The 11,544-nt window shown below is 49.4% G+C and overlaps 1 long non-coding RNA gene and 1 other non-coding gene across 2 annotated transcripts; one reads left to right on the forward strand and one right to left on the reverse strand.

Annotated features, from left to right (window-relative positions):
- The first annotated feature begins 787 nt into the window (after window positions 1-787).
- Window positions 788-860, forward strand: TRNAG-CCC. Its single transcript has one exon. It is a non-coding gene; the product is annotated as a tRNA-Gly (tRNA).
- A 328-nt stretch (window positions 861-1,188) lies between these two features.
- Window positions 1,189-6,361, reverse strand: LOC120864094. Its single transcript, XR_005721133.1, has 3 exons — window positions 6,349-6,361; window positions 6,014-6,114; window positions 1,189-1,511 (listed from the first exon to the last, which is right to left on the reverse strand). It is a non-coding gene; the product is annotated as an uncharacterized LOC120864094 (long non-coding RNA).
- Window positions 6,362-11,544: the final 5,183 nt, after the last annotated feature.

An 11,544-nucleotide genomic window follows, 5' to 3' on the forward strand; every position in this document is an offset into this window, starting at 1 on the left:
ACGTGTGTGTGTGTGTGTGTGAGGTCGCGATAAGGGATCTTAGAGGAAAATAAAGCCGGAATGGACCGTGGTGGAGGGAAGGCCAGATCTGTAGGCTGAGATTTGAGTGAGGAGGGCCAGGAAAGGGCTGCAGGCAGGGGAAGCAGCACAGGCAAAGGCCGAGAGGAGGGGGTCCAAGCGGCCAGCAGGGAAACCCGCCTGTCTGGAGCAGAGGAGTGACAGGCAGAGCTGGGGATGAGGAGGCCAACGGAAGGCAGAAGCCACCTGCTTCGGGATGGGTCTGGGACCCATTGCCGGGGGTCAGCATTTAATTCCAAGCGATCTGGGTCCGTGGAGGGCTTTAGGGTTCTAGCTGGGTTTTTATGGCCTGCGGCTGCTGTAACAAATAACCACAAACCATTTGGCTTACAACAACGGAAATGTATCTTTCACAGTTCTGAAAGGCAGAAGTCCAAGTTCAGGGTGTGGGCAGGGCCATGCTCCCTCTGAAGTTTCTAGGGGAGGGTCCTTCCTGGCTTCTTTCAGCTTCCAGTGGCTGCAGATGCCTTTGGTTTGTGGCCGCATCCCTCAAGTATCTATCTGGGTCCTCGCACAGCCTCCTCTCTGTGTCTCTCTATGTCTAAATACTCCTCTCATTTCTCTAGTCTAAATACACCTGTCATTGGAATTAGGGCCCATTGCCCAAGAATGGATCATCTCTAGATCCTTAACTGATTTTATCTGCAAAAACCCTGTTTCTGGGACTTCCCTGGCAGTCCAGTGGTTAAGAATCTGCCTTCCAGGGACTTCCCTGGTGGTCCAGTGGCTAAGACTCCGCACTCCCAATGCAGAGGGCCCAGGTTCGATCCCTGGTCAGGGAACTAGATCCCACATGCCGCACAATTCAGATTTCCCATACTACAACTAAAGATCCTGCATGCTGTAACTAAGACCTGGCACGGCCAAATAAATGAATAAAAACATTTTAAAAAACAAAACAAAAGAAGAATCTGCCTTTCACTGCAGGGAACGTGGGTTCAATCCCTCGTCAGAGAACTAAGTTCCCCTATGTGGTGGAGCAACTAAGCCTGAGCACAGCAACTACTGAGCCTCCTGGCTAAACGAAGACCAAAGGCAGCCAAAAAAAAAAAAGACCCTAATTCCAAATAAAATCACATTCATTTCTTTTTTTTTTTAATTTATTTATGTATTTTGGGCTGTACTGGTCTTCGTTGCCGTGTGGCCTTTTCTCTGATTGTGATGAGCAGGGACTGCTCTCTAGTCGTGTGCAGGCTTCTCACTGCAGCGGCTTCTGTTGCAGAGCGCAGGCTCTAGGCGTGTGGGCTTCTGTAGCTTCAGCTCCTGGCTCTAGGGCACAGGTTTAGTAGCTGTGGCGTACCGGCTTCGCTGTTCCGTGGCATGTGGGATCTTCCTGGATCAGGGATTGAACCTGAGTCTCCGGCATTGGCAGGTGGATTCTTTACCACTGAGCTAGCGAGGAAGCCCCCAAATAAGGTCTCATTTTGAGGTTCCTGTTGGACGGGAATTTGGGCAGGAGAGAAACCAGATTCAATCTGATACCCTGGAGTTTAAACAGTGGGGTCCCTCAGGCTCTCAGGCTAGATGCACCCCTGGGTGATCTCCCTCTCTGACAATCTCTTTTCCTTTTGCATGCAATCTGGCCTCTGCCCCACTCCTGGGACTCCTGTCCCCTGAGGCCCCAACTCAAACCACATCCAGCCTGGTGGGATCCAGCATCTTGATCTTTCTTCCTTTCGGCCCTGATGCCTTCCGAGTGGGTTACACTCCATCCCTTGGCCCCCTGGGCATTTCCACCCCATTCTCCACTCCCAGAGACTTTGCTGGAAAACAGCTAATTATGTCCGTCCCCTGAAGCCAGTCTGCTGGGGCCAGGGTGGCACTGGGTGATGGTGCCCTGTGTCCACGGCTGGCGGCCTGCGAGCCAACACACAGAGATTTCTATATGTTTTTAATTCCACAGCAATACTTTGATTAGAGAGCTGTTGTGTTGTGTACGACCTCAGGGACCTCATTATTTTTCTAACTCAAATAAATACGGCGTTTGGAAGGCCGGGAGGGGCGGAGTGGGGGGAGGAGGAAAGGAAAGACAGAAAACCTCATCTATAAAAAGAATTCAGGCCTTAATGAGCTTTTAAAACTTGCCAGCACCCCCTCCCCCCTCACTGATCTATAAACAGAAGATCTGGCTTCTGGCTTCAGCTGCGAGATTTTGGGGGTTCAGGTGGGCACAGCCAGAGAGGGGGGCTCAACTGGGCTTCTAAGATTTTGGAGGATTCCCAGCTGCTGGGAAGATGGGAGCAGTCAGGTCCAAGCTCAGCAGGAATTGCCACCATTTGGGTGCCCAGATTGATAACAGTGAATCTGAGAAAGACCTAGAATTCCCTAATTCAGGAATTCCCTGGTAGTCCAGTGGTTAAGACTCCATGCTCTCACTTTCAAGGGCTGGGGTTCAATCCGTGGTCAGGGAACTAAGATTCTGTAAGTCAAGTCAAGGGGTATAAGAAAAAAAAAAACCTAAACATAGAATTCTCTGATCCCCTAGGCCGTCTTGAGCGGTCCACACTGTCATGAGGAGGAACAGTGGAGAGGTGGTATGGCCTTATCCTTGTGTGTCTGGGAATTCTCCTGCAAAGCCTCCTCCGGGAGAGGCTGGGATGAGCAGATGGGTAACAGGCTGGGAAAGGCGAGGAAGCCAAGATCATAGAGTGTGTACTTGATGCTCTCCCTAAACTGCTCTCATTCACAAATCATCCTTGAGTCTGTCCAGTGGCTGTTGGAAAAAGGGGGCTACCACCAGTTTAAGGAGCCCCTTCTGTGGCTATGGTGTTGGTGATGGAGTAAGGCGATGACCATGGAGCTTGCAAAAGGGCAAGGTGAACTTCTCATCACTGCCATGTTCGTCCATTCAAATAGGAGCAGAGAGCCTTCCCAGAACAGGCAGCAAAGCCAATTTCGAGTGAAGATGAGTTCTTTGGGCAGAAATGGGCTTGGACCTGACAAATTTCTGTGTGATGAAAATTCCAGGGAGCAGGACAGACTCAGGGCATCTGGGTAAGGGCTTTAAAGAAGGACCCAGGATGGGGAGAGGGTGGAAGAGCTAAAAGGAAAGATTCAGGGCATGCAAAGTCATGTGTGGTACCCGAGTGGCTGATGGAGGAGGGGTGGGTGCTGGAAGATGCGAGACTGGGAGGTGGGGGAGCTACGTAAAGGGCAGAGATAGTGCTTAGTCACTCAATCCTGTCTGACTCTTTGCTGTCCCATAGACTGTAGCCCGCCAGGCTCCTCTGTCCATGAGGATTCTCCAGGCAATAATACTGGAGTGGGTTGCCATGCCCTCCTCCAGGGGATCTTCCCAACCCAGGGATCAAACCCAGGTCTCCTGCATTGCGGGCAGATTTTTACCATCTGAGCCACTAGGGAAGCCCAAGAATACTGGAATGGGTAGCTGACCCCTTCTCCAGGGGATCTTCCCAACCCAAGAATCACCTACGTTCCAGGTGGATTGTTTACCAGCTGAGCTACCAGAGAAGTCCGAAGGGGCAGAGAAAGGTGTCCAATCTGAAACAGCAGCCCCTGGGGCCTCCCTGGTGGTCCAGTGGCTAAGACTCCAGGCTCCTAACACAGAAGACGCAGGTTCCTCCCTGGTCAGGAAATAAGATCCTGCATGCTGCATGGGCAGGAGAAAAACAACCACAGCAGCTCCTGTCCTCACTTTCTCTCTACCCATCATAGTTGGGTTCATGTCCTTTCTTCTGTCACTCTCTGACATACTTCTGTGTCATCTGCTCCCTTCACCAGCCTGGCCTCCTGCCTTGCCCCACCTGAGAGTAAGGGCTTTTGCCTATCTTGAAAGGTGGGTGGGAAGGTATTAGCTAGGGCAGTTGTCCTCAGGATGTGAGCAATGGTGTACTAGTAAGCCAGTTGGGATTTATAATGTTTGTCAATTTCCATGGTGTAGATTTTCCCACCTTGGTCAATTTCAAGCTGTGAAAGTGCCCTCTCTGAGGAGAAGAGGGAGGTGCTATTCGCCTCAGTTCAGTCACTCAGTCATGTCCGACCCTTTGTGAACCCATGGACTGCACCATGCCAGGCTTCCCTGTCCATCACCAACTCCCGGAGCTTGCTCAAACTCATGTCCATCGAGTTGGTGATGCCATCCAACCATCTCATCCTCTGTCGTCCCCTTCTCCTCCCGCCTTCAATCTTTTGCATCATCAGGGCCTTTTCCAATGAGTCAGTTCTTCACATCAGGTGGCCAAAGTATTGGAGCTTCAGCTTCAGCATCAGTCCTTCCAATGAATATTTAGGACTGATTTCTTTTAGGTTTGAGTAGTTTGATCGTCTTGCAGTCCAGGGGTCTCCCAAGAGTCTTCTCATACCACAGTTCAAAAGCATCAATTCTTTGGCACTCAGCTTTCTTTATAGTTTCCAACTCTCACATCCATACATGACTACTGGAAAAACCATAGCTTTGACTAGACGGACCTGACTATTTATACTCCACCCCCCAAATTCACATGTTGAGGGATTTCCCTGGCAGTCCAGCAGTAAAGACTTCACGTTTCAAGGCAGGGTGTGTGGGTTCAATCCCTGGTTGGGGAATTAAGGTCCCAACAGGATGTGGTCAAAAATTGAAAAAAAAAAAAAACACCAATATTTCACATATTGAAATCTTAATCCCCACGTTGATCATATTTGGAGGTAAGACCTTTGGGAGGGGATGGGGCCATGAGGGCAGAGTCCCCATGAATGGGATTAGTGCCCTTATAAAAGAGATCCAGAGAGCTACCCTGTCTACCATGTAAGGACACAGTAAGAAAATGCCATTTATGAAACAGCAGAGAGCTCTCACCAGACATGAATCTTCCCGGGTCTTGATCTTGGACTTTCAGCCTCCAGAATTGTAGGAAACCAGTGTTTATTGTTTATAAGTCACCCAGTCTATGGCATTTTTTTATAGCAGCCCCAGTGGACTCAGACAGGAAGTATGAGGGGGTCTCTAGGTTCGCATAAGCTACAGTGTGCTTGTAAACCAGTTGTGGGGAAGGAACATGCCTTATAGTGTTTGCCCGTGGCCAAACTTGGCAGATTTCAAGCTGTGAATATGATAGCCCTGAGCCACGAGCTAGGAAAAGATGTCTCTTGTGAGCCAGTTTGATCCAACTGGGCTACACCACTGGGTGTCATCTCCTGCCCGGGAATTAGCCCTTTTGCAATTTTGGCTCAAGAAAAAGAGAGGAAAAGGAGAAAGGTGAAGCAGGTTTCCTGCCTTCCTTCCATCCCAGGGCCATTGCACTCACTGTTCCCTGGCCTGGCATGATTTTTCTCCAAATAGTAACTGAGTCCTCCCTACCATAGCTTCCCCATAGTCAAAGCTGTGTTTTTCCCGTGGTCATGTATAGATGTGAGAGCTGCACCGTAATGAAAGTTGAGTGCTTTTGAATTGTGCTGCTAGAGAAGACTCTTGAGAGTCCTTTGGACTGCAAGGGGGTCAAACCAGTCAATGCTAAGGGAAATCAACCCTGAATATTCATTGAAAGGACTGATACTGAAACTGAATCTCCAATACTTTGGCCACCTGATGCAAAGAACTGACTCATTGGAAAAGCCCCTGATGCTGGGAAAGATTGAAGGCAAAAGGAGAAGGAGGCAACAGAGGATGTGATAGTTAGATAGCATCACCAAGAAGGGAATGGCAACCCATTCTAGTATTCTTGCTGGGAAAATCCCATGGATGGAGGAGCCTGGCGGGCTACAGTCAATAGGGTTGCAAAGAGTTGGACATGACTGAGTGACTTCACTTCACTTCACTTCACCAACTCAATGGACATGAATTTGAGCGACTCTGGGAAATAGTGGAGAACAGAGGAGCCTGGCGTGCTGCAGTCCGTGGGGTCACAAAGAGTTAGACATGACTTAATGACTGAACAACAACTTCAGTCTAAGCAAACCCCATCCTCCTGCCAGCCCTGCCCCCTAAGCAGTCCAGTACCTTCTGAGCCCCCTGCAGTGGCTAACCGTGCAGATGTCATTACTGCCATATCTGTATTTGATGAGTGGGATCACTGAGACACTGGGAGGTAAAGCACTGAGCTGGAGGCACAGAATCAGCGAGTAATAGACTGGCTGCTGAATCTGTTCACGCAACCACTGGGCTTTGTTACTGCCCAGCTTAATCTCTTCCTCAGCACATTGTGGGCATGTTTTCCTGCTTTGTCTGCTAGAGGCCAGTGTGAGCACCGCCTCTGCTCTTGGAGCATGGCCAAGGCACTTTCTCTTTCTGAGCCTGATTTCCCTTCTGCAAAATGGGCATATAACAGAACTTACCCCCGACGAGGGGCTTCCCTGGTAGTCCAGTGGTCAAGAATCATCCCTGCAATGCCATGGGGGACATCTGGTCCAGGAAGACCCCACCTGCCACAGAGCAACTAAGCCCATCCACCACAACCACTAAACCAGCACTCTAGAACCCTCGAGCTGAATCCACTGACGCCTGCACAGCTGGAGCCTGTGGTCTGCAGCCAGAGAAATCACTGTAGTGAGAAGCCTGCGCACCACAATGAAGAACAGCCCCTACTTGCTGCAACTAGAGGAATCCTTCGTGCAGCAGCAAAGACCTGTGCATGCGTGCGTGCTTAGTCCTCAGTCATGTCCGACTCTTTGCAACCCCATGGACGGTAGCCCGCCAGGCTCTTCTGTCCAAGGGATTCTCCAGGCAAGAATACTGGAGTGGGTTGCCATTCCCTTCTCCAGGGCATCTTCCCGACCCAGGAATTGAATCTAGGTCTCCTGCTTTGCAGGCAGATTCTTTACCGTCTGAGCCACCAGGGAGGCCAACAAGACCCACCACAGTCAATAAATAAATAAATAAACCTTAAAAAAAAAAAAGAGGAAGAATACTTGGCTCAGGGACTTCTAAAGCAGGGTTTCTGGACTTTGGCAATACCAATGTTTAGCAGCATTCCCAACCTCTACCCGCTAGAAGTTGGTAGCACCCACCCTCTAAGTGGGGCTTCCCAGGGGCCACTCATAGTAAAGAAAGAAAGTGAAGTCGCTCAGTGGTGTCCAGTGCTTTGCAACCCCATGGACTGCAGCCCGCCAGGCTCCCCCGTTCATGTGATTTTCCAGGCAAGAGTTCTGGAGTGGGTTGCCATTTCCTTCTCCAAGGGATCTCTCTGACCCAGAAATTAAACCCAGGTCTCCCGAATTGCAAGCTCATGCTTTATTGTCTGAACCACCAGGGAAGCTGCAGCATAGTAAAGAACCTCCTTCCCAATGCAGGAGATGTAAAAGATGCAGGTTCGATGCCTGGGTCAGGAAGCAGGGCATGACAACCCACTTCAGTATTCCTGCCTGGAGAACCCCGTGGACAGAGTAGACAGGCAGGCTACCGTGCATAGGGTCACACAGAGTCAGACACGACTGAAGCAACTTAGCACGCACACACACATGCAAAGTGTGACGACCAAAAATGTCTCCAGATATTGCCAAATGTTTCCTGGTGTCGGGCGTGGGCAGAATCCCCTCTGGTTGAGAAACTCTGTTCTAAGTCAGTGATTCTTCACCCTGTCTGCATATTAGATTCACCTAAGAGTCTGAACTCTTGCCTGGAAAATCCCATGGGTGGAGCCTGGTAGGCTGTAGTCTGTGGGGTCGCTAAGAGTGGGACACAACTGAGCGACTTCACTTTCACTTTTCACTTTCATGCACTGGAGAAGGAAATGGCAACCCACTCCAGTGTTCTTACCTGGAGAATCCCAGGGACTGGGGGGAGCCTGGTGGGCTGCCGTCTCTGGGGTTGCAGAGTCAGACACGACTGAAACGACTTAGCAGCAGCAAGAGTCTGAAAGCTTCCCAAAGCCAGCCCCACCCAATTGCCTTAGATTCTCTGAGGGTGAGGTCAGGGGTCAACATTGTTCGTTCTGTTTGTTTGGGTTTTTGTTGATGTTGCTTTAATTATTTTTTTTATTTTTGGCTGCATCGGGTCTCAGTTGTGGCACAAGGGATATTTTGTGGACTCACTCGGGCTTCTCTCTGGTTTCAGCATGTGGGTTCTGTAGCTGCCAGTTGTGCTGGCTTAGTTGCCCCTCAGCATGTGGGGTCTTAGTTCCACCAGCAGGGATCAAACTCGTGGCCCCTGCATTGGAGGGCAGATCCTTAGCCAATGGACCACCAGGGGAGTCCCATGAGCATTGTTAAAGCTCCGCAGGTGAACCCAGTGGGCGTTTAAGGTTGAGACCAGCAGCAGGAGACAGGTGATGCACCCAAAACGGGCCATCGAGGAGATCTCAATGGAGGTGTGGGCCACATCCAGGGAAATCAGCAGGAGGTGGTGATGTACGCAGGGCTGCCAGCAGCTGGGAGCTGTTATTACCCTGTCTTAGGCTCAGGCTGCCATCACACAGAGCAGATTGCTTAAGTGACAGACTATTTTCTCAGTTCTGGAGGCTGAAAGTCCAAGATCAAGATGCCAGCATGGTTGCTTTCTTTTTTCTTTCTTTCTTTCTTTTTTAAAATATTTTTAAACTTATTTATTTGGCTGTGTCATGCTTTCAAACTGTGGTGCTAGAGAAGACTATTGAGTCCCTTGGACTGCAGAGAGATCAAACCAGTCAATCCTAAAGGAAATCAACTCTGAATATTCATTGGAAGAACTGATGCTGAAGCTGAAGCTCCAATACTTTGGCCACCTGATCCGAAGAACTGACTCACTGGAAAAGACCCTGATGCTGGGAAAGATTGAAGGCAGGAGGAAAAGGGGATGAGATGGTAGGATGGCATCACCAGCTCAGTGGACAGGAGTTTGAGCAAGCTCTGGGAGATAGTAAAGGGCAGGGGAGCCTGGTAGGCTACAAAGAGTTGGATATGGGGTCACAAAGAGTTGGACACGACTGAGTGACTGAACAACAACTATGGTCTTAGCTGTGGCCTATGGATCTTCATTCGCAACATGCACAGTCTTTAGTTGCGGCATGGGGATCTTGTTCCCCGACCAGAGATTGAACCCAGGCCCCCTGCATTGGGCATGCAGAATCTTAGCCACTGGACCACCAGCAAAGTCCCAGGGCTGGTTTTTGATGAGGTCTCTCTTCCTGGCTTGCAGACAGCTGCATTCTCACTGTGTCCTCGTGTGGCCTTTCCTCTGTGTGTGCGTTGAGAGAGAAAGGCCTCTGCAGCCTCTTCTTCTTATAAGGACACCAGTCATATCAGATCATCAGGCTTCACCCTTATGACCTCCAGTAATCTTGCCTGGAAAATTCCATGGACAGAGGAGGAGGAGGTGCCTGGTGGGCTATATAGTCCATGGTGTCCCAAAGAGTCGAAAATGACTGAGTGACTAAACAACAACTATGACCTTATTTAACCTTTTTTTTTTTTTTTTTTTGCCACACTGCACAGCTTGTGAAGTCAAGTGGGCCTTAGAAAGCATCACTACGAACAAAGCTAGTGGAGGTGATGGAATTCCAGTTGAGCTGTTTCAAATCCTGAAAGATGATGCTGTGAAAGTGCTGCACTCAATATGCCAGCAAATTTGGAAAACTCAGCAGTGGCCACAGGACTGGAAAAGGTCCATTTTCATTCCAGTCCCAAAGAAAGGCAATGCAAAAGAATGCTCAAACTACCACACAATTGCACTCACCTCACATGCTAGTAAGTTAATGCTCAAAATTCTCCAAGCCGGACTTCAGCAATAGGTGAACCGTGAACTCCCTGATGTTCAAGCTGGTTTTAGAAAAGGCAGAGGAACCAGAGATTAAATTGCCAACATCTGATGGATCATGGAAAAAGCAAGAGAGTTCCAGAAAAACATCTATTTCTGCTTTATTGACTATGCCAAAGCCTTTGACTGTGTGGATCACAAGAAACTGTGGAAAATTCTGAAAGAGATGGGAATACCAGACCACCTGACCTGCCTCTTGGAGACACCTATATGCAGGTCAGGAAGCAACAGTTAGAACTGGACATGGAACAACAGACTGGTTCCAAATAGGAAAAGGAGTATGTCAAGGCTGTATATTGTCACCCTGCTTATTTAACTTATATGCAGAGTACATCATGAGAAAATGGGCTGGGCTGGAGGAAAAACAAGCTGGAATCAAGATTGCCGGGAGAAATATCAAGAACTTCAGATATGCAGCTGACACCACCCTTATGGCAGAAAGTGAAGAGGAACTAAAAAGCCTCTTGATGAAGGTGAAAGAGGAGAGTGAAAAAGTTGGCTTAAAGCTCAACATTCAGAAAACGAAGATCATGGCATCTGGTCCCATCACTTCATGGGAAATAGATGGGGAAACAGTAGAAACAATGTCAGACTTTATTTTGGGGGGCTCCAAAATCACTGCAGATGGTGATTACAGCCATGAAATTAAAAGATGCTTACTCCTTGGAAGAAAAGTTATGACCAACCTAGATAGTATATTCGGAAGCAGAGACATTACTTTGCCAACTAAGGTCCGTCTAGTCAAGGCGATGGTTTTTCCTGTGGTCATGTATGGATGTGAGAGTTGGACTGTGAAGAAGGCAGAGCACCGAAGAATTGATGCTTTTGAACTGTGGTGTTGGAGAAGACTCTTGAGAGTCCCTTGGACTGCAAGGAGATCCAACCAGTCCATTCTGAAGGAGATCAGCCCTGGGATTTCTTTGGAAGGAATGATGCTGAAGCTGAAACTCCAGTACTTTGGCCACCTCATGCGAAGAGTTGACTCATTGGAAAAGACTCTGATTCTGGGAGGGATTGGGGGCAGGAGGAGAAGGGGACAACAGAGGATGAGATGGCTGGATGGCATCACGGACTCGATGGATGTGAGTCTGAGTGAACTCCGGGAGATGGTGATGGACAGGGAGGCCTGGCGTGCTGCGATTCATGGGGTCGCAAAGAGTCGGACACGACTGAGCGACTGAACTGAACTGAACTGCACAGCTTGTGGGATCTGTTTCCTGATCAGGGATTGAACCCAGGGCCTTGGCAGTAAAAACAACAAATCCTAACCACTAGACCACCAGGGAACTCCCTCATTTAAAACTATGCTGCTGCTGTTGTTTAGTTGCCAAGTCTTGTCCAACTTTTGCAATCCCATGAACTGTAGCCCACCAGGCTCCTCCATCCATGAGATTTCCCAGGTGGAGTGGATAACCATTTCCTTTACCAGGGCTTCTTCCTGACCCAGGGATGAAACCCACGCTTCCAGCATTGACAGGCAGATTCTTTACCACTGAGCCACTAGGGAAGCCCTCATTTAGCCTCACTTGCCTCCTTAAAGGCTCTGTCTCGTCATACAGTCACAATGGGGGGATAGGGCTCCAACATGTTAATTTGGGGGGGACATAATCCAGTCCATAAGAAGATAAATGGAGGAGCATCCAGCATGGAGCCGGACTGTGAGCTCCCAGAGATTTCGGTGCTGGGCTCACAGCCACTCTGTGAATCTGGGCTGTTGATAAAGAGCAGGGAGACTGAGTGGGGCTTGCTAGGCCCTGCAGCGGCTGATGCATCCACAGATGGGGCACGAGGGGAGGCTGTCA

This window comes from Oryx dammah, unplaced genomic scaffold, assembly GCF_014754425.2.
Source record: "Oryx dammah isolate SB20612 unplaced genomic scaffold, SCBI_Odam_1.1 HiC_scaffold_5, whole genome shotgun sequence".
NCBI classification, from domain to species: domain Eukaryota; kingdom Metazoa; phylum Chordata; class Mammalia; order Artiodactyla; family Bovidae; genus Oryx; species Oryx dammah.